Raw genomic sequence first — 24,263 nt, forward strand, 5'->3', positions numbered from 1 at the left:
TATGTGTAGTATGTAGTATATAACAATGATTAGGTAGTATATATACTAATTTTTAGGTAGTATGTACCATTTTTTGAGTATGCTCTTTTTTACGTACAAATATGTACGTATTTCACAAATATAACAAAAACTATGGGCTCATAGGCAATTTTTTCATGTAACTTGCTTTGAAATATCTTAGATATAGTATACGAACATATTTAAAATAATAAAATAATATATATAGTACCATATGGTAGTATATGAGACACGTGGGGTAAGTACCACCGGGTGGTAGGATGGATTTTCCCTATATATATATATATATGCATGATACTAGTATATGACACTCTCCACTATGAGTAGCCTAGGTATAGCCTAACTAAAACACCCACGTGTAGTTGTAGTAGGTTTTTTTACTTTATACGCACTAAAATGCAAGGTAAGTGCAAAGAATGACTTAAACATAGCAGACGAGACCTGAAAATGGGCCGGAAAATCAAATCAAGGGTATATCCACGATTGTTTGCCATGATTTTTTTCCGAGGCGGAACGATGTAGTAACTGACAATTTGGAGTCCGAAGTGCCGCGTATCCTTTTGGAAACGATGATCCTTCTTGTGAGATGCTCCGGTATGGAAGGTGCGAGCACCATAACTTGTGCCAAACTTTACCAAAAAATTTCTATGCGATCGTGAGAGCACGCCACAGTGACACAATTATTTTCGTTATTTTCTGGACTCTATATGCATTTCCTGAAATTAAAATACCAACAAGGCCTACGCCTCTGGCCGCACCTTGCAGCCGAACTGTTTGAAGTTTTTCGCCGTTTCTCGGACAATGAATGAAAACTTGCAAAGCGACACACAATGATGAACTCATGTTTTCATTCAAACAAAAATATGATGTTAGTTAATGTAAATGTTTTCAAATAGCACATGGTTCACTCACGAAAGACGTGTGTCCACTAAACCGTGGCCGATGCCCCCCCCCCGCCTCCCTGCCACGCGCGTGATCTGAGTCGTGCGTTCTGATTGGCCAGAACCCAAACCCCACGGATCATACGTCTGCACCGTTCGATGCTCCTTGATCGAACGGCGATCCACATCCCTTTCGACAGCACATGCAGTTCCGGTTCATGTAAATGTTTTCAAATAGCACACGGTTCACTCACGAAAGCCGTGCGCCTACCAAACCATGGCCGATGCTCCCCCTTGTTGCGCGCGCGATCTGAGTCGTGCGTTCTGATTGGCCAGAACGCAAACCCCACGGATCATACATCTGCACCGTTGGATGCTCCCAGATCGAACGGCAATCCTCATCCCTTTCGACAGGAAATGCAGTCCGGCTAGGATTTGATTTATATGCCAAAATGCACGGTAAATGCCAAAAAATGCCTTAAATATAGCACACGAGACCTGAAATGCGCCAGCAAATCAAACCCGTGGTATAATGGTGATTGCTTAACGTGGGAAAAATTTAGAGGCGAAACAATGAACTCACGTCTTCATTTGAAAATTGGTACGTCTTCATTTCAAACGAATTTTTTCTCTTTGTGCACATGAGCACTTAGAGGCAACCGTTTGCATAGGCCTTTCCGTGCGGCGACCGGGGATATTTTTCACCTAGGCCGCCAACACCCCCCACCGCCCGCCCGCGTTTCACTCAACTAGTCCACCCAATCTCCATCGCCAGCTCCCCCCTCCCCCAGATCCATAGCAGAACCCTCTCCGGCGTCGGCGTGCTCACCCCAGCCGTGTGCCCGCTTTTCGGCGTCAAGCCTACCTCCACTGCCGTTCCCAACACGCGGCTGCCCGCGCCTCACCGTCTTCATTTGCTCGCTAGCCACCCTCGAGCATATCGGTCCTGTAACCCTTGCCTCTCCTGTGGCCCGGTCGGGTTTGCATTAAGAAGCCTATTAGTTACTGCTCTCCATCGCGGTGAGGCACATTTCCTCGCAATCCCTCCTCCTATTTCGTTCCGTATGTTCCCAAATTGGCTAAAAAATAACAGAGAGCGTATATATGTTCATTATCTACCTTCTTAACTAGTACATATAAGTTGTATTTGTTCCAATAAGTTACTACCGATTTACAGATCGCGGGGGCCTGAGTCACACAAACTTAACAGATTAGTTGTACATTTTCTAAATTATCGCATGACATGTTTAGACAGCTTCATACCAAGTTGTTAGTTTTCCTTATCCTCCTTTCCTGAGTTTCGCATGTGTTCTCTGTAGATGCCGAGTAGCAGCGACACCACTCATGCTTCAGGCGATGTATCTTCATCTGATTCCGACAACCCTAGGTCTTTAGTAGATTGTGAGGGATCAAGTAATCTTGAATGGGATAGAGATGCAGCAATCACCCCTCTGGTCAGGACATGGAGGAACGCTCCAAGGAAGCCCACATACCAGCCTAAAGGTGTATATGAAGTAACCGAGATTGATTTAAAGTCTTGGGCTCCAACTAAACCAGATAAAGCATGCACGAGGTTCGGGAGTGTGTGTGGATTTGTTGGCAGGGCAAGGATCAACATTAATCTGCCAGGGTTTCGGAAGGCTGACACAGAAACACGGCGAAGGATAGTCCGGGAGATCATGGATCACTTCAACGTTCCAGAGCAGTGGAGAATGCAGGTGGAACACGCTGCACTGAAGAAGGCTAGGGATGCTTGGAGAAACTGGAAGCACGTGCTGTACAAGAAGGACTTGAGTGAAGGCAAGGACCCAATCCCTGCATACCCCCAAATTACAAAGGCAGACTGGGCAGAATTCAAAAGTGTCAGGGCAACTACAGAGTTTGCTGAGAAGAGTGCCAACCAATCGGAACTTCAGAAGAAGAACACACACCCCCATCGTATGGGTGTGGCAGGATACTACGGCATGAAACCGATATGGGACCAGGAGGACAAAGAAGCAGTAGCGGTGGGTGGGCAACCGGCCTTTAGTGAAATCAGGGGCGAATGTGCCAGAGACTACTTGCGGGCACGTGCAAAGAGGCGTGATGATGGAACTTATTACTTTGAAAACTCACATGACAAAGAACTGTATCAAGTGATGTTAGAGGCTTCCAAGATCCTTGGAAGGTTCTTCAGGAACTCAGGGCCATGTGACATTCTGTCCGATGCTCTGGAAACAAGAGAGCCCCCTGGCCGTGCAAGGGGTATAGGTGTTAATGTCCCGTACAAGAGGGCTTTCACACTCAGCAAAGAAGAGAGGCTCATGATGAAAAAAGCGAGGAGTGAAATGAAGCATAATGAATTGTATGAAAGGTTGAGGAAGGACATGTATCCGGCTGTTTGAAATGATATTAAGGAGCCAATGATGATGCAGAAGACTCTAACACTAACAGATAGCCAGCAGATGGGAGGGGAGGCGGGCATGGAGGATGCTGCTTATTGTGCAACAACACCGCACAAGACTAGTTGTGCATCAGCTGACCCCAGCGACATTGAGACTGCAACTGCTCATGATGATGCTATATCTGATCTATCTGGAATGAAAGACAGACTGAAGGGCATACTTACACATTATGAAGGCACATTAAAATGTGCAACATCCTGGGTTTGCCCACCCTTCTTGGAAGAGGGCCTCTTGTTGGACAATGTGCTATTGAAGCCGGGCTGTGTGAAGTGCTACGTGACTGAAGTAAAGTCTGAATTCAATGAATTTGCCCTGAAGAATGTCCTAGGAGACTTTGATGAGCAAAGGACCTTGGGAGAAACACTGTTACATCACATCCAATGGCCACGAAAGGAAATAGAGTTCATCGATGAGATCCCTGAAGCTCAGCCAAGAGCAACCAGTGTCGCCCCTCAACCGATGACGCTCTCCTTGCCACAGCAGCTGTCGCGTGCTTCCCCCAAAGAACCTAATACTCGTAATTCGACGACTCATGCATCAACCTGTGATCAGCCGGCCCGACTTCGTGTCGTACATGCCATGTCATCCTCCGCCCCAGAGCAGCCATTGGCAAGGCCTACAACTGCTGAAGATGCACCACCGGTTCAGATGCCGGCCGCCGAAGTAGCGGGGGGAGACCCAGTTTCAGCACATGCTCAGCAGACCAACCTGGTGGAATGGACTGCTAAGCAGTCTGATGCTTCAGAACCGCCTGCTAAGCAGTCTGATGCTTCGGAACCGCCTGCTAAGCAGTCTGTAGATCCAGAACCCACTGCTCATCAATCCGTCAGTCCGCAGTCGCGTGATCAGCATACCAATGCGTCAGCACTTCCTGCTCAGCAAACCAACGCGTTGGCACGGCCTCCTCGGCACACCGACAAGTTGGCACCACCTGCACAGAAACCCGACTTAGCTTCAACGCATGGTCAGCAGTCCGATGCCTCTACTCCTACAGCCCAGCAGTCCGTCAAAGCAGCACCGCCAGCTGAGCGGTCCCGCATAGATAAACCGTCTCCTAAGCAGTCCGTCGAAGCTTCACCATCTGCTCGGCAGTCTACCTTGCAGCCAACCAGACGTTCTACCAGAAATGCTTCAAGTACCAAGAAGGAAGCGGCCAAAAAGGCTGCACCCAAGAGGAAGCGTGGCGGGAGAGCGAAGAGGAAAGAGAATGATTGCCTCTTACTTAAAGCACTCATCGCCTAGAACCAAATTAACAGCAGGTTGTTCGAATCGGGGAGTAATATTATTTCTGGCGGCATGATTGATGAAGAAGTAGAGTTGTTGCTTGCTAAAAGTAAAGCAGCCATACTTGAAGCACACAATTATGTCCATGGCCAGCCATTTCTTGTTGGTGAATACTTTGATAAACTCTTGTTAGATGCCTGATTTTGTAAGTACTTAACAAACTCTGATCAACTTCTCCATACAAGGCTGTAAATGATAAACAGCTAACTGCATTTTATTCCTCTCAGGGGATTGAACACGCAGAGAAGAAAAAAGGAGAGTGTGTATTTCATAGATCCTACATTAGCAAATGGCACAACATTAGATGGTAAGGACCTACGAGACTGGGCCATTAACATGGTTGTCTGTCTCTTCGAAAACACGTCCCATGCAGAATCATTTATCTGGCCATATCATGAACGGTAAGTCAAGTAAACAACCACACATACACTGATTGTCTTTTAGACTTTGACATAATTCATAAGTTCATGGCTTTCTTAATATGTAGCGATCACTGGATACTGGTATTCATTGTTCCAAACAAGAACACAGTTTACTACATGGATTCTCTTAGAGAGTCAACAAACGCTCAGGATTTGACGCATCTTCAGCAATTCATGGATAGGTATTGAATTCTATGATGTTGAAATTAATTTGCATTCATATCTGGTTCAATAATTGATGTTGTCAAAATTTATCTTCATTTGCAGTGTGCTCGCATTGTGGAAAACTAAACCAGGGAACCTGTTCAAGAGGGAACTACCTTTGCAGCACAAGATCGTTTCTCCGATAACACACTGAAATCCGTTATTTTCGGAAAATTTATCCAATAGTCTGCAAATACCTTTTCTTATGCTAGTCAAATGTTCAAGCTTCTAAATAAACCTGTTTCTATTTTTTTCCAAAGAAAAAATAATACATCTAACACCGGTTAGGTTGTTCCTAACAAGACAAATACATGACTAATTCTGTACAAAAAAATTCAGTGTCCTCAGCAACAAGCAGGGACCAACCTTTGTGGATACTATGTTTGCAGACACATGATCTCCATTTGCAAATCTGCTGATAGTTGTGACGATCCTCGCGAATTAGTACCACTAAGTCTATCTTAAATAATATCTTCTACTCCACTCATATGGCACATTCTGATCTTAAAAATACTGCAGCTCATCTTAGAACCGAGGACCCCTGAACCGCTCCCGGCTGATGAATTGTTGATGGTTCAGAGATTTATCAACGACTTCTTCCTGAATCACTACATCAATCCCACTGGTGATAATGAAGATTTCAGCATGCGTTCTCCTGAAACATTGAGTAAGAGTTAGCCGCTAAACATATACGCATGGATCCATTGTTTTCCATCTGATGAGGTCTTCGTATTTCATACACTATGATTAATTATTTAATGCATGTATGTGTGGACAAATCATTGGAATTTAGCTACCATATGTTCAATTGCAGTTGTTGCGAAATCTAATGAATGTTCTTCTTGTGGACACTATTTGTTCAATTGAATATTATGGTGAATTTGCTTTTTGCATGCCGACTCAAAATGGGATATTTTTGTTTTAACCTCGCAATTGGTTCGCACACGGTTCAACTAAATGAGTGTGTGTGATCCACATCGGAAAGCGTACGTCAATCATAGCTAAACCGTCGGTGATACACAGCAGATCGCAAATGATATCATGGTATCGCACATGAGAGCTCGGAGTAAACCGTTCCCAATGTAAAATACAATCCCAGTCATATTTTTTTTTGGAAACGTGTGGGATCCCAAACGAAAAGCACACGTCACTCTTGCCGCAACCGTCGACGATACACAATAAATCACAAACGGTCTGTAGCACTTGTGTGAGTGCGAAGGGGCTCCTGAACCATTTGTGATAGAACATTATCACACACGGTAATTGTTGGGAACGTGTGCGATGGAATCTTGCATGGCAGACGGGTTCCGCAGAAAACACATGTGCGATGGGGCACATATCGCACACAGTTCATATGTTGGCCCGTGTGCCTTACAGACTGTTTCCCAAACGGTTCATTATGACACACCATTTGGTTTCACTTCGTCATTAAGAACATTTAATCATCGATCCCACACGTGCGAAAGAATTTAGTGTGTGCTGCATCGCACACGATTACGATTTGCAAGGCCTCTGGATCATGTCTCCATATCCCCGACGGTTTCTGGGTCGTGTGGTAAGAACCCCCTATCGCCCACACTCACATGGCGACGGTTCCAAATGCCGTCGCGGAAAGGGGTTAAAAACTGTGTGTATAGCACCGACGCGTACTAGTGTTTGTACACAAATATGATTTATTTTTTTCAAACCCTTATCGTTACCTGTTGCATGTACATGTAGTTTAAATTTGAATTACGGTCATTAAATGGCTAGAAAATCACTTAAATGTCTTAAAAAGGTCAAATGACCCCTGGAATTTTCCAAATTTTGACATGACAGTTGTATTAATGCATGTTAACTGTAGAAAAATTTGGAAGGGCCATAAGAGGAACCTATCACGGGTTCGTCGTCAAACATGCCTTGTGCCCTTTCGGAACCACGAGCCTTCTAGTGCGTTGCTCCGGTTTGTGAGGGGTGTGTGTCCAAACTTTCGTCAAACATGCCAATTTTTTTACCACACCGTCTTGGTGCCATACCATTACGTCAAGCAAGGTTTCATGTCTTTCTGATCGTTTTTGAATTTTTTGGAATTTCAATGCCATGGCACTCGATGCTTTGTGTCGAAGCCGTGACACCAATATGTTTGAAAATTCTGTCCAATTTACTGCACCTGGAATTAACTCGCACACAAGTACTCAAATATGAATTTTCAAATCGTTATCGTTAGTTGTTGCGTGTACATGTAGTTCAAATTTGAATTACGGTAATTAAATGGCTAGAAAATCACTTAAATGTCTTAAAAAGGTCAAATGACCCCTGAAATTTTCCAAATTTTGACATGACAGTTGTATCAGTTCTCCAAATTCTCTCGTACATTTAAAACACCATCAGTTGTCACTGTACCCCAAATTCGTCTTTCACAGCTAATACAAAATATCAACAACATCACAATAGTTCGTTGTAGGGACCGTTTTCGATGAAAACTTGTGGGTCTATTTAAGTCTTCCTCCATAAACTTCGCCGGCTTCGTCTGCTCTAGTGTCGGTCAACCCCGAATCCACGAATCCCAGGTCCCCATTCCCGCAACCCCTTCTTGCTAAGAATGACGCCATGGAAACGCTTCATGAGGGCCCATATGGCGGCCGTGTCCTCCCCAAGCGCTGCAGCCTGCGCCGAGAGCGTGGCTGCCTACGCCGAGAGCACGGTTGCATCCGCCGAGAGGGTGTCTGCGGCAGCCGAAACGGCTGCAGCAGCTGTTGTGATGGCGGCTAAAAACGCTAAGAGCTCTCGAGCTGCCCTCTGCGCCGCGGATGTCGCGTTGGCCCTGGTCGAGGCCATCCATGCCAAGATCGAGGACGCACATGCTAAGATATTCCAGGCCACCTCGGAATCCAGCCTACAACCCATGTCCGAAAAGGCGGCGGAGGCCATGGAGCACCTGCTTCCTCATGAGACCGCCGACCGGGAGCTGGAGATGCAAGAGGCGGCGGAGATCGAGGAGCGCCAGGAGGAGGAGTTGCGCGTGGCTCGGGACGAGGTAGAGAAGAGCCTGTCCGTCGAGGAATCGGCGGTGGAGTACCAGCGCGAGCTCTGGCGCAGCCACTACTACGAGTACTACAACCTTGAGGGCGGCGCCGAGGACGAGGACGAGGATGACGACGCGGTCGACTTTAGCCGGGCAGACGCGGAGTCCACCAATGGCGGCATGTCGCCAGGGCAAGTCATCGACGTCTCATCTTACACCGGCGAGGCAGAGGGCGGCACGGCGGCGGCTTTGTTAAAATTATGCGTACTTAGCCTTGGTTTATAATGCTGGTCTTTTGCTATAGCAATGTTTAGGTCAACTGGCTTGGTTTATTACTAAAATTGCTTGATTTAGTAATGGTGGTCTGTGTGCTGTAGGCTCTTTTGCGTGCCCAAATTAAAAAGCGATGTTAAATTATGCAATGATGTGGATGAGGACAGTACCCAGGGAAATTTCCACCAATATTTGAATGATCAAACTCATCGCATGCGCGTAAAGCAGAAGAATAGTTTGCGATGCACACATTCGTTCAAAGTGAATGGTGTCCGGTGGTACCGCGTACAAAGTTTCCCTCCACCTTTCAAATTTTTTGGCCTACCGCCGAAATATCTAATCCCCCTCCCCACCCCGTTTTCTCCCCGACCAAAAGTCACATTTCCCCTGTTTCCTCCTTCCTCCCTTCCCAAGCTATAGCCACTTCCTCGCTTGCTTCCTCGCTCTTGCCGTCTCGCATCCGACCGCCGCGATCGCCATGGTCTTCTTCAATGACCTCTCTAGTGGTTCCTCCTCCGACGTTGGCTCTTTCACCACCCGGGTATGCCTCTCTTCTTAACCCGACAGTCAATTTTAGTCATTTCTTCCTCTTGTAGCTCCCTAGGACCATTAGTTGCAATGAATGGAGCGGGGTGGCTGAAGATCTACCTGCTCGTTATCACCATCAATCTCCATGCATGAAGTTAGTTGCGTTTGAATCTGTGGACAGTGCGAGGAAGTTTCTGGCATGTGCAGAGAAGGTTAGCCCCACTTTCATTGTTACAAATCATTTGTTAGATGTGATTCAGACACTGTCGCAGTGCTATGTTATTTTGGATCTGATTAAGACAGTATCACAGTTTCTACCTAGTATCTAAAAATGTTGCCACCTCGTCAGCGGTGCCATTACAAAATTATTTGGTACCGTGATGTCTACTACGCAACCTTCTTCTTGTAGACGTTGTTGGGCCTCCAAGTGCAGAGGTTTGTAGGACAGTAGCAAATTTCCCTCAAGTGGATGACCTAAGGTTTATCAATCCGTGGGAGGTGTAGGATGAAGATGGTCTCTCTCAAACAACCCTGCAACCAAATAACAAAGAGTCTCTTGTGTCCCCAACACACCCAATACAATGGTAAATTGTATAGGTGCACTAGTTCGGCGAAGAGATGGTGATACAAGTGCAATATGGATGGTCGATATAGGTTTTTTGTAATCTGAAAATATAAAAACAGCAAGGTAACTAATGATAAAAGTGAGCGAAAACGGTATTGCAATGCTAGGAAACAAGGCCTAGGGTTCATACTTTCACTAGTGCAAGTTCTCTCAACAATAATAACATAATTGGATCATATAACTATCCCTCAACATGCAAAAGAGTCACTCCAAAGTCACTAATAGTGGAGACAAACAAAGAGATTACTGTAGGGTACGAAACCACCTCAAAGTTATTCTTTTGGATCGATCTATTCAAGAGTTCATAGTAAAATAACACGAAGCTATTCTTTCCGTTCGATCTATCATAGAGTTCGTACTAGAATATCACCTTAATACACAAATCAATCAAAACCCTAATGTCACCTAGATACTCCAATGTCACCTCAAGTATCTGTGGGTATGATCATACGATATGCATCACACAATCTTAGATTCATCTATTCAACCAACACAAAGAACTTCAAAGAGTGCCCCAAAGTTTCTACCGGAGAGTCAAGACGAAAACGTGTGCCAACCCCTATGCATAAGTTCACAAGGTCACTGAACCCGCAAGTTGATCACCAAAACATACATCAAGTAGATCATGTGAATATCCCGTTGTCACCATAGATAAGGACATGCAAGACATACATCGAGTGTTCTCAAATCCTTAAAGACTCAATCCGATAAGATAACTTCAAAGGGAAAACTCAATCCATCACAAGAGAGTAGAGGGGGAGAAACATCATAAGATCCAACTATAATAGCAAAGCTCGCGATACATCAAGATCGTACCACCTCAAGAACACGAGAGAGAGAGAGAGATCAAACACATAGCTACTGGTACATACCCTCAGCCCTGAGGGTGAACTACTCCCTCCTCGTCATGGAGAGCGCCGGGAAGATGAATATAGCCATTGCTGATGGATCCCCCCTCCGGCAGGGTGCCGGAACAGGGTCCCGATTGGTTTTTGGTGGCTATAGAGGCTTGCGGCGGCGGAACTCCCGATCTATTGTGTTCCCCAATGTTTTTAGGGTATATGGACATATATAGGCGAAAGAAGTCGGTCAGGGGAGCCACGAGGGTGGGGGGCGCGCCCAGGGGGTAGGGCGCGCCTCCCTGCCTCGTGGCTTCCTTGAAGCTTGCCTGACGTCTACTCCAAGTCTCCTGGATTGCTTCCGTTCCAAAAATAACTCTCCCGAAGGTTTCATTCCGTTTGGACTCCGTTTGATATTCCTTTTCTTCGAAACACTGAAATAGGCAAGAAAACAACAATTTGGGCTGGGCCTCCGGTTAATAGGTTAGTCCCAAAAATAATATAAAAGTGTTTAGTAAAGCCCATAAACATCCAAAACAGATAACATAATAGCATGAATACTTCATAAATTATAGATACGTTGGTGACGTATCAGCATCCCCAAGCTTAATTCATGCTCGTCCTCGAGTAGGTAAATGATAAAACAAATAATTTATGTAGTGTGAATGCTAGCAGGTGCACAAGTTTGATCGATGATATTTTCAATCACGTTTTCTAGCATCATTATATGTCATAACAGTAGCTCAACTCATAAAACTTCTCATGATCAAGTAACAAGCTATTCACATGTTAAAGTATAGATCATAAACTTTCTTGAAAACTAACAAACAGTTCTCAGTCATCAAACAATTGCAATTCATCTTATTTTCAGGAAGGGTCTATGTCAGAGCTTTGATTTAGCAAACTCCACATACTCAACTATCATTTAATCCTTCACAATTGCTAACACTCACGTGATATTTATGGGTTCAAAGCTTTAATCGGACACAGAGAAAGATAGGGGCTTATAGTTTTGCCTCCCAACCTTTTACCTCAAGGGTAATGTCAACAATAATAGTTCATGATTACTTACATCCAATTGGATATATATATATCAGGATCTTTCCAACACAATGTGCTTGCCAAAGGACAAAATGTAAAAAGGAAAGGTGAAGATCACCATGACTCTTGCATAAGGTATAAGACAAGAATAAAAGATAGGCCCTTCGCAGAGGGAAGCAGAGGTTGTCATGCGCTTTTATAGTTGGATGCACAAAATCTTAATGCGAAAGAACGTCACTTTATATTGCCACTTGTTATAGGGACCTTTATTATGCAGTCCGTCGCTTTTATTGCTTCCACATCACAAGATCATATAAAGCTTATTTTCTCTACACTAATAGATCATACATATTTAGAGAGCAATTTTTATTGCATGCACCAATGACAACTTACTTGAAGGATCTTACTCAATCCATAGGTAGGTATGGTGGACTCTCATGGCAATACTGGTTTAAGGGATCTTTGGAAGCACAAGTAGTATCTCTACTTGGTGCAAAGAATTTGGCTAGCATGAGGGAGAAAGGCAAGCTCAGCATGTTGAATGATCCATGACAATACACTTTATTTCGGATATAAGAAAACATAACCCATTACGTTGTCTTCCTTGTCCAACATCAACCTTTTAGCATGTCATATTTTAATGAGTGCTCACAATCATAAAAGATGTCCAAGATAGTATATTTATATGTGAAATCTCTCTTCCCTCAGTATTCTTTCATGAATTGTTCAAGTGACCAATACAATGTTTGCTAACCTTCAATAAATTTACCACCTATACTTCTTATATGTGAAGTCATTACTCCCCATGGGATAAGCATATGAAACATATATAATTTCAGATTTATGAATCATTCAACCATTTACTCATAGGACATAAGTGAAGCACACGAGTAAATGACAAACTACTCCAAAAAGATATAAGTGAAGATCAATGAGTAGTTAAATAATTATGTAGCTATGTGTGGACTCTCTCTCATTTAAGAATTTCATATCTTGGGATATTATTCAAACAACAAGCAAAACAAAATAAAATGACACTTCAAGGATAGCACTCATCATGTGAAGAAGCAAAAACTTAGGCTCAACCGATACTAACCGATAATTGTTGAAGGAGAAAGGTGGGATGCCTACCGGGGCATCCCCAAGCTTAGATGCTTGAGACTTCTTGAAAGATTATCTTGGGGTGCCTTGGGCATCCCCAAGACTGAGCTTTTGTGTCTCCTTAATTCCTCTCATATCACGGTTTCCTAAATCTCGAAAGCTTCATCCACACCAAACTCAACAAGAACTCGTGAGATAAGTTAGTATAAACCAATGCAAAAACCTTATCATTTTCTACTGTAACAAATCACTAAAATTATTATTAAACATTGCATACTAAATGCCTCTGCATATTTAATACTCATATCCTCAAATAGGATCATTAAACAAGCAAACATATGCAAACATAACAGCAATCTGCCAAAACAGTACAGTCTGTAAAGAATGCAAGATTCATCATACTTCCCTAACTCCAAACATTATGAAATTCTACCACACTGTAGAAAATTTATCAGAGCTCAATATGCAAAAAGTTTCAACATTTTATCATATTCTGACTTTTCTAGGGATTTTTTGCAACAGCGGTAAACTTTCTGTTTTGAAACAGCAACATGTATACTTGCAAAAAAAGCATGGTAAAGGCTATCCTTGACATTTTTATTGAAAATAGAGATGCAAAACATTATTATAAATAACAGCAAGCAAATTCTAACAAAAGAAAATGACGCTCCAAGCAAAACACATATCATGTGGTGAATAAAAATATAGCTCCAAGTAAAGTTACCGATGAACGAAGACGAAAGAGGGGATGCCATCCGGGGCATCCCCAAGCTTAGGCTCTTGGTTGTCCTTGAATATTACCTTGGGGTGCCTTGGGCATCCCCAAGCTTAGGCTCTTTCCACTCCTTATTCCATAGTCCATCGAATCTTTACCCAAAACTTGAAAACTTCACAACACAAAACTTAACAGAAAACTCGTAAGCTCCGTTAGTATAAGAAAATAAATCACCACTTAGGTACTGTTGTGAACTCATTATTAATTCATATTGGTGTAATATATACTGTATTCCAACTTATCTATAGTTCATACCCTCCGATACTACTCATAGATTCATCAAAATAAGCAAACAACACATAGAAAACAGAATCTGTCAAAAACAGAACAGTCTGTAGTAATCTGTATCATACATATACTTATGGAACTCCAAAAATTCTGAAATAAATTGGTGGACCTGAGGAATTCTTCTATTAATCTTCTCCAAAAAGAATCAACTTAAAATCACTCTTCTGTAAAAAATGACAGCTAAACTCATGAGCGCAAAGTTTCTGTTTTTTACAGCAAGATCACCTTAACTTCCACCCAAGTCTTTCCAAAGGTTCTACTTGGCACTTTATTGGAACAAAAGCTATAAAACATGATTACTACAGTATCTTAATCATGTGAACACACAAAAACAGTAGGGGTAAATATTGGGTTGTCTCCCAACAAGCACTTTTCTTTAATGTCTTTCTAGCTAGGCATGATGATTTTAATGATCCTCACATAAAAGATAAGAATTGAAACATAAAGAGAGCATCATGAAGAATATGACTAGCACATTTAAGTCTAACCCACTTCCTATGCATAGGGATTTTGTGAGCAAACAACTTATGGGGACAATAATCAACTAGCATAGGAAGGCAAAACAAGCATAATTGTAAAACTTTAAGCACATAGAGAGGAAACTTGATATTATTGCAATTCCTACAAGCATATGTTCCTCCCTCATAATAATTTTCAGTAGCATCATGAATGAATTCAACAATATAACTATCACATAAAGCATTCTTTTCATGATCTACAAGCATAGAAATTTTATTACTCTCCACATAAGCAAATTTCTTCTCATGAATAGTAGTGGGAGCAAACTCAACAAAATAACTATCATGTGAAGCATAATCCAATTGAAAATTAAAATCATGATGACAAGTTTCATGGTTATATTTATTCTCTATAGCATACGTGTCATCACAATAATCATCATAAATAGGAGGCATGCTTTCATCATAATAAATTTGCTCATCAAAACTTGGAGGACAAAAAATATCATCTTCATCAAACATAGCTTCCCCAAGCTTGTGGACTTGCATATCATTAGCATCATGGGTATTCAAAGAATTCATACAAACAACATTGCAATCATGCTCATCATTCACATATTTTATGCCAAGCATTCTATGTAATTCTTCTTCTAGTACTTGAGCACAATTTTCCTTTCCATCATTCTCACGAAAGATATTAAAAAGATGAAGCATATGAGGCAACCTTAATTCCATTTTGTTGTAGTTCTCTTTTATAAACTAAACTGGTGATAAAACAAGAAACTAAAAGATTTGATTGCAAGATCTAAAGATATACCTTCAAGCACTCACCTCCCCGGCAACGGCGCCAGAAAAGAGCTTGATGTCTACTACGCAACCTTCTTTTTGTAGACGTTGTTGGGCCTCCAAGTGCAGAGGTTTGTACGACAGTAGCAAATTTCCCTCAAGTGGGTGACCTAACGTTTATCAATCCGTGGGAGGTGTAGGATGAAGATGGTCTCTCTCAAACAACCCTGCAACCAAATAACAAAGAGTCTCTTGTGTCCCCAACACACCCAATACAATGGTAAATTGTATAGGTGCACTAGTTCGGCGAAGAGATGGTGATACAAGTGCAATATGGATGGTCGATATAGGTTTTTTGTAATCTGAAAATATAAAAACAGCAAGGTAACTAATGATAAAAGTGAGCGAAAACGGTATTGCAATGCTAGGAAACAAGGCCTAGGGTTCATACTTTCACTAGTGCAAGTTCTCTCAACAATAATAACATAATTGGATCATATAACTATCCCTCAACATGCAACAAAGAGTCACTCCAAAGTCACTAATAGCGGAGAACAAACGAAGAGATTATTGTAGGGTACGAAACCACCTCAAAGTTATTCTTTTGGATCGATCTATTCAAGAGTTCGTAGTAAAATAACACAAAGCTATTCTTTCCGTTCGATCTATCGTAGAGTTCGTACTAGAATAACACCTTAAGACACAAATCAATCAAAACCCTAATGTCACCTAGATACTCCAATGTCACCTCAAGTATCCGTGGGTATGATCATACGATATGCATCACACAATCTTAGATTCATCTATTCAACCAACACAAAGAACTTCAAAGAGTGCCCCAAAGTTTCTACCGGAGAGTCAAGACGAAAACGTGTGCCAACCCCTATGCATAAGTTCACAAGGTCACTGAACCCGCAAGTTGATCACCAAAACATACATCAAGTAGATCACGTGAATATCCCATTGTCACCACAGATAAGCACATGCAAGACATACATCGAGTGTACTCAAATCCTTAAAGACTCAATCCGATAAGACAACTTCAAAGGGAAAACTCAATCCATCACAAGAGAGTAAAGGGGGAGAAACATCATAAGATCCAACTATAATAGCAAAGCTCGTGATACATCAAGATCGTACCACCTCAAGAACACGAGAGAGAGAGAGAGAGATCAAACACATAGCTACTGGTACATACCCTCAGCCCCGAGGGTGAACTACTCCCTCCTTGTCATGGAGAGCGTCGGGATGATGAATATGGCCACCGGTGAGGGATCCCCCCTCTGGCAGGGTGCCGGAACAGGGTCCCGATTGGTTTTTGGTGGCTACAGAGGCTTGCGGCGGCGGAACTCCCAATCTATTGTGTTCCCCGATGTTTTTAGGGTATATGGAGCCACGAGGGGCCCACAAGGATGGGGCGCGCCCAGGGGGTAGGGCGCGCCACCCTGCCTTGTGGCTTCCTCGAAGCTTCCCTGACGTATACTCCAAGTCTCCTAGATTGCTTCCATTCCAAAAATAACTCTCCCGAAGGTTTCATTCCGTTTGGACTCCGTTTGATATTCCTTTTCTTCGAAACTGAAATAGGCAAGAAAACAACAATTTGGGCTGGGCCTCCGGTTAATAGGTTAGTCCCAAAACTAATATAAAAGTATTTAGTAAAGCCCATAAACATCCAAAACAGATAATATAATAGCATGAATACTTCATAAATTATAGATACGTTGGAGACGTATCACACCGCTCGCGGTTTGTGCAGCCAACTTTGGTCAACACATCCGAGCAACCAAGCAGTAAAATACAAAAAACTTTATGGCACGAAGGAACTAGGCATTAGAGCAACTAGGTGCTCCGAAGTCCGGTTCCCTGATTTTTTTCCTTTGCATCGGCTCGCCAGTGCAGGGCACCGGTGCGAAATGTAGCAACAGTTGTCTTCACACCGGTTTTGGCATACATAGTGGACGGCCTTAGTGCTATTAGTTCTATGTTACTCCCTCCGTCCCATAATATAAGAGCGTTTTTGAAACTAGTGACGGAGTACTAAATTTGTGCATGTACACACTTGTTAGTATCAATTCGATGTCATCCAAACATTGTTGCTATGTTGTTGCAGTTATATTTAGATTCCTCATAAAATGTTCAATTTGTTATTTATAGTACATGACTAAGAACTTGTAGCGTTGTTGCAGTTAATTATAGCTTCTGATGTTTCTGAACCAGATGCATAGGATAAAACTTCTGATGAAATTCCAATTTCAATCGGTTCCAATCCCACGTTCCAATATCATCACATAGCCTATACCATGTCAATTCCTTTCCCTCCAAAGATAAAGGGAAAACCTTATTTTTAACTCCATCCTCGGATAAACCTGCAAGCTTAAATAATCCACAAACTTCATCCACATAGATTATGTGCATATCGGGATGTATTGTTCCATCTCCTGCATAAGGATTAGCTAGCAGTTTCTCTATCATAGCCGAAGGAATCTCATAATAAATATTTTCAGTAGGTGCACTAGGTTGAGGGGCAACTCTTTGTGCCTCAGGTCAAGGTAAAAATACCCCGAACAAACCCCTCAAAGGATTACTTTCCATAGTAACAAGTGACAATAAATTTCAGCACGTAATATACATGTTTCCTTACCAAATTACACTCACCAAAGGTGCCTCACTCACCGGCAACGGTGTCAGAAAAGAGTCTTGATGACCCACAAGTATAGGGGATCAATTGTAGTCCTTTCGATAAGTAAGAGTGCGAAACACTACTAGCGGTTTTCAGCAAGGTATTGTTTGCAATCATTGAAATTGTCGGTAACAGATAGTTTGGTAGCAAGGTAATTTGTAACGAGCAACAAGTAGTAATGGCAACAAAGGTTCAGCAAGGTAGCCCAATCATTTTTATAGCAAAGGACAGGCCGGAATGGTCTCCTATAATAAGCAAAGCATTCTTGAGGACACACGGGAATTTCATCTAGCCACTTTCATCATGTTTGTTTGATTCGTGTTCGCTACTTTGATAATTTGATATGTTGGTGGACCGGTGCTTGGGTGTTGTTCTTACTTGAACAAGGAACCCCCTTATGATTACCCCTTCTCGCAAGCATCCTCAATTGCTAAAGAAGAATTAAGATAAATCTAACCATAGCATTAAGCATATGGATCCAAATCAGCCCCATACGGAATAATGCATAAAGTAGGTGTAACATCCCAAATTTTCAATTTGGAATGTTATACATAGATCATCATTTGCATATCATGATTTATTGCATTTTGACAAATCCTCGATAAATCCTAAGCAACTCAACGACCCTCGGAGAGAGTTGGGAATTTTCTCGAATTTTCTTATTTGATTTTTCAGACGAGGATTTTATTTTAATTATTTTTCTCTCCGGAAAAATATTTCATTTAAAAATAAACGAGAGGAGAAAATATGACTTCTCCAAAAATATTGAAATACTGGAGGAAAAATGTTAAAAACATTATTTAGAATTTATTGGATTTTATTTGCAATTTTTATTGCATTTAAAAATATGCATGTTTTCAAAGTATTTATTTTTGATTTTAAAAATGTTCACCCTATTCTAGATTTTCTAACTAGACGGGCAAAATTTATTTCGTATTTTTCCGATTTTTATTTATTTTTCTATGCAATATTTTCCGCGGAACAATTTTAAAAAAAAATACGCGCTTGCCCGACTGGGCCGAGGCCCAGCCGAAGCCAGGCCGGCCCGCCCGCGCTCTCCTTCTTCCCCACGCCGCCGGAGTCCGCCGGGAGCACGAAGCCGCCGCCGCCTCGGGCTTTGCCCCTCCCCCAAGCCCTCTAGCCCCCTACCTATATATAGCACCCCCCTCCGTTTTCGCCGCCACCATCGCCGGAGAAGCCGCCGCCGCCGCCCCGCATCTAGTCGCCCGCCGCCGCCCGCCGTTCGCCTCGCCCCTCGCCGCCGGGAGCGCCGGAGCCCGCCCCTCGCCCGCCGGAACCGCCGCCCGAGCCCCGCACCCCCCCCCCCCGGCCGCCGACCCCGCCCGCCGGAGCCCTCGCCGGAGCGAGCCCCGCCGAGGTACTGCCGTTCGAGTTGACCGGTTTTTCTGAAAAAAAACCCTTTTGTTAAAAAAACCCTAAATCGGTTTTTTTTCGGTTTTCTTATTTTACGAGCGTTCACCGAACCGTTCGTTTTAACGAACGCGTTCGTCGGTTTTTCTCTGTTAACGAACGTCCGTTATTTAACCATTCGTCCGATTTTCTTTTTCGTCCGATTTTCTCGTTATTTTCTTAGATTCGATTTCTGATCGAAACTTCGAACCTGTTTAACTTTTCGCTCGTTTATCGGAATCAGGTGATTCAAGCGCCTAGAGTTTCGTTTCGAAATTCTCTTTCCGTTTAACCTACTCAAACAATTTTTTGCTACAGTAAAATTTGACCTAGATCCAGATTAGCAAATGAAGTTTCTTTCTTTCGCCGTTTGACTTTCGTTGTTTCTTTCGAGTTGATTCTTTTTGCAAACCGGAGTTCTTAAGTTGAACTTTCTGGTTGGATCTTTCTTTCAAGTTTTACCTGTGCATTAGATGAGTACTGATTGTATGCTTGTTTGTTTGCGATAGAGTACCCGGAGTGTGCCGCTTGTTACTTCGACTCGCTAGGCTTTGCGGATCATCAGCAAGGCAAGTAACACTTTGATCATACCCCGTTCATACCCAGTTTTATTGCATTAGATCAATTTCCTCAAACACATTGCATGATTAGGATCTAATTAAACTGTGGGTATTGGGAAGTAGTTGAGGTAGTACCTATTACCTGTTCTTTATCAAACCCTTGGGAGTTACTTCTACGTTGCTTTTATCAATGCCATGCTATGCTCGTAGACGTGGATTGGGTTTGAGAGATATTCATGACAGATGTGAGTGTTTAATAATGGTTCAACTTAAGGTGGCAACTAAAACTCACATCTGGGTGGATTGAGGCACCTGGAGAACCCAGTGTTGTCTGTTTGTATAAGGTCCGCCACCCAGGCTCAAAGGGATCATAAGATTATTCATGCTAGAAACTTCCGTGTGCAGCCGCAAGCTATTATGGGCTCTAGCATAGCTGAGTAGGTTACAGGATCTCTTGAAGAGGTGGACTAGTAGATGTAGGGGAAAGTAGGTGTACCGGTCCATCCAGAGTAGAGAGTGACTGTTTCTGAAAGACTGTGTCTCGGTCATCCGTTTCTCAAACATCATGCAGTGCGAGAATCAAGCGGAGGCGATCGAGTCTTGTGGGGAAAAGTGCACAAACCTCTGCAGAGTGTACAAACTGATCATGATTAGCCGTGTCCCCGGTTATGGACAACTTGAGTATCTAGTACCTGGATTATCATTTGAATCTCATCACCGTGATACTTATAATTAATTTGTTGGGTGAATGATGTTACTTAATTGGGATTGAGTTGGAGGTACCTTCTCAATGTTTCAACCACCATGATAGTTAAATAAAATTTATTCCTTTGTAGTAGGATAAAATTTGCTTTTCGCAAAAACATTGTAACCATAGAGCTTTCCACCAGCCATATATGCATATAGTATAGCCTTATCATTGTTCATTGCTCTCTATGTGTTGCTTTGCCAGCATATTCTATGTGCTGGCCCGTTTCGGGCTGCAACGTTTCATGTTGCAGACTTTTCAGACGACGAGTAAGGTGCCTTAGTTCGTGGTCTTATACTCAGTGATGCCGCTGGTGTTGATGGACTCACTTATCTTCCAAGTCTTCCGCTGTTATCGTTTTTAGATGGCCTTAAGCCATGTTTATCATACTTAATCTCTTCGGAGATATTCGATGTAATAAGTGTGTGATTGCTACTCTGTTATAAATCCTCCATTTGTACTGTGCGTGTCAGCATTACTGATCCAGGGATGACACTGGTGCACAGCAGCACAGGCCATTTGAGGTCTGGTCGCTACAGTAGGGTTTAAGCGTCTATCACTCTAGCAACCCATCATATAATTACTACTCCACAATGCCTTCCCTTAGGCCCAAGTATGGTGAAGTGTCATGTAGTCGACGTTCACACGACACCACTAAGGGAAACATCAACATACATATCATCAAAATATCGAACAAATACCAACTTCACATGATTACTTATAAAAAGACTTCTCTCATGTCCTCAAGAAAGAAAGTAACTTCTCACAAATCATATTCAGGTTCAAGATCAGAGGGATATTGAATATCATTAAGGATCTGAACATATAATCTTCCACCAAATAAACCAACTAGCATCAACTACAAGATGTAATCAACACTACTAGCAACCCACAGTTACCAATCTAAGGTTTTGAGGCAAAGATTGAATACAAAAGATGAACTAGGGTTTGAGATGAGATGGTTCCGGTGAAGATTTTGATGAAGATTGGTCCTCCCACGATGAGAGGGTTGTTGGTGATATCGATGGCTTCGATTTCCCCCTCCCGGAGGGAAGTATCCCGGGCAGAATTGCTCCGCGAAGAGCAAAAGTGCTCCTACCCAGGTTCCACCTCGAGACGGTGGCTCTTCGCCCCGAATGTCCTCTCCTGGTTTTTTCTAGGGAAAATGGCGTCATATAGGAGAAGATGGGCCTCGGAGGCTGGCCAGGGGCCCCACAAGCCACATGGGCGCGCCCATGTGCCTTGTGGGCACCTGGTGGCCCCCCTCTAGTATTTATTTTCTCTAGTATTTCTTATATATTGCAAAATAATTCTCTGTGAAATTTCAGCTCATTTGGAGTCGTGCAGAATAAGTATCTCTGATATAACTTTTTCAGGTCCAGAATTCCAGCTGTCGGTAATCTCCCGCTTCATGTAAATCTTGCAAATTAAGAGAGAAAAGGCATTAGAATTGCATCACAAAGTATTATATTGATCAAAAACATTATAAATAACAGTAGGAAAACATGATGCAAAATTGACGTGTCAAGTTTCAGGTCATTTGGAGCTCTGTAGAATAGGTATCTCCAATGTAGCTCTTTTAGGTCCAGAATTTCAGCTATCTGTAATCTCCCTCTCCATGTAAATTGATACGTCTCCAACGTATCTATAATTTTTTATTGTTCCATGCTATATTATATTCTGTTTTGGATGATTAATGGGCTTTATTATACACTTATATATTATTTTTGGGACTAACCTATTAACCGGAGGCCCAGCCCAAATTGTTTTTTTTGCCTATTTCAGTGTTTCGCAGAAAAAGAATATCAAACGGAGTCCAAACGGAATGAAACCTTCGGGAACATGATTTTCAGAAAAAACATGATCCAGAGGACTTGGAGTGGACGTCAAGCAATAGACGAGGAAGCCACGAGGTAGGGGGGTGCGCCTACCCCCTGGGCGCGCCCTCCACCCTCGTGGGCCCCTCATGGCTCCACCTATATATACCTACGTACCCCAAACCATCAGAAGCGACCATGAAAACCTAATTCCACGGCCGCAACCTTCTGTACCCGTGAGATCCCATCTTGGGGCCTTTTCCGGCGTCCTGCCGGAAGGGGCATTGATCACGGAGGGCTTCTACATCAACACCATAGCCTCTCCAATGATGTGTGAGTAGTTTACCTGAGACCTTCGGGTCCATAGTTATTATCTAGATGGCTTCTTCTCTCTCTTTGGATCTCAATACAAAGTTCTCCTCGATTCTCTTGGAGATCTATTTTAAGTAACTCTTCTTTTTGCGGCGTGTTTGTCGAGATCCGATGAATTGTGGGTTTATGATCAAGATTTTCTATGAACAATATTTGAATCTCCTCTGAATTCTTTTATGTATGATTGGTTATCTTTGCAAGTCTCTTCGAATTATCAGTTTGATTTGTCCTACTAGATTAATCTTTCTTGCAATGGGAGAAGTGCTTAGCTTTGGGTTCAATCATGCGGTGTCCTTTCCTAGTGACAGCAGGGGCAGCAAGGCACGTATTGTATTGTTGCCATCGAGGATAAAAAGATGGGGTTTATATCATATTGCATGAGTTTATCCCTCTACATCATGTCACCTTGCTTAAAGTGTTACTCAGTTCTTATGAACTTAATACTCTAGATGCATGCTGGATAGCGGTCGATGTGTGGAGTAATAGTAGTAGATGCAGAATCGTTTCGGTCTACTTGTCACAGACATGATGCCTATATACATGATCATACCTAGATATTCTCATAACAATGCTCAATTCTATCAATTGCTCGACAGTAATTCGTTTACCCACCGTAATACTTATGCTATCTTGAGAGAAGCCACTAGTGAAACCTATGGCCCCCGGGTCTATTTTCCATCATATTAATCTCCCGTCAACAAGCTATTTCTATTACCGTTTATTTTGCTTTCTTTACTTTTAGTCTTTATCATAAAAATACCAATAATATTATCTTGTCATCTCTATCAGATCTCACTCTCGTAAGTGACCGTGAAGGGATTGACGACCCCTTTATCGCGTTGGTTGCGAGGTTCTTATTTGTTTGTGTAGGTGTGTGGGACTTGAGTGTGGCCTCCTACTGGATTGATACCTTGGTTCTCAAAAACTAAGGGAAATACTTACGCTACTTTACTGCATCACCCTTTCCTCTTCAAGGGAAAACCAACGCCGTGCTCAAGAGGTAGCAAGAAGGATTTCTGGCGCCGTTGCCGGGGAGTCTACGCACAAGTCAAGACATACCAAGTACCCATCACAAACTCTTATCCCTCGCATTACATTATTTGCCATTTGCCTCTCGTTTTCCTCTCCCCCACTTCACCCTTGCCATTTATTCGCCCTCTCTTTCCCTTCGCCTCTTTTTCGCTTGCCTCTTGTTTGCTCGTGCGTTGGATTGCTTGCTTGTCACGATTGTTTTGCCTTGTTTGGATTGATTGAGTGATATTGATTGAATTTGTCTCATGAGCATATGGGTAGTGTTTTCTCTCTAGACCTCATTCTATTCTTAATTCTCATCTTTTCTAAACCTATCAGATGCCTCCGAGACGCGACATCGGATTTGTTTACCCGCCAGAGATCACCCAGTTTATTCAGCAACAGAATGCCTTGATGTAAGTGTTAGTTCAGAACCAAGGCAACAACAACAACCCACCGCCACCACCACCTGTTGACCACTTAGCCTGTTTCTTAAGGCTAAACCCGCCGGTGTTTTCCAGTAGCACCGAGCCGATTGTAGCAGATGATTGGCTCCGCAAAGTTGGAAGGGAGTTGACCACTGCAGGATGCACAGACGCGGAAAGAGTGCGTTTTGCCGCACATCAGCTTGATGGACCCGCAGCATCATGGTGGGAGAATTATACAACCACGCACCCTATTGACACTGTCACAT

This window comes from Triticum aestivum, chromosome 3D, assembly GCF_018294505.1.
Source record: "Triticum aestivum cultivar Chinese Spring chromosome 3D, IWGSC CS RefSeq v2.1, whole genome shotgun sequence".
In the NCBI taxonomy this organism is placed as follows: domain Eukaryota; kingdom Viridiplantae; phylum Streptophyta; class Magnoliopsida; order Poales; family Poaceae; genus Triticum; species Triticum aestivum.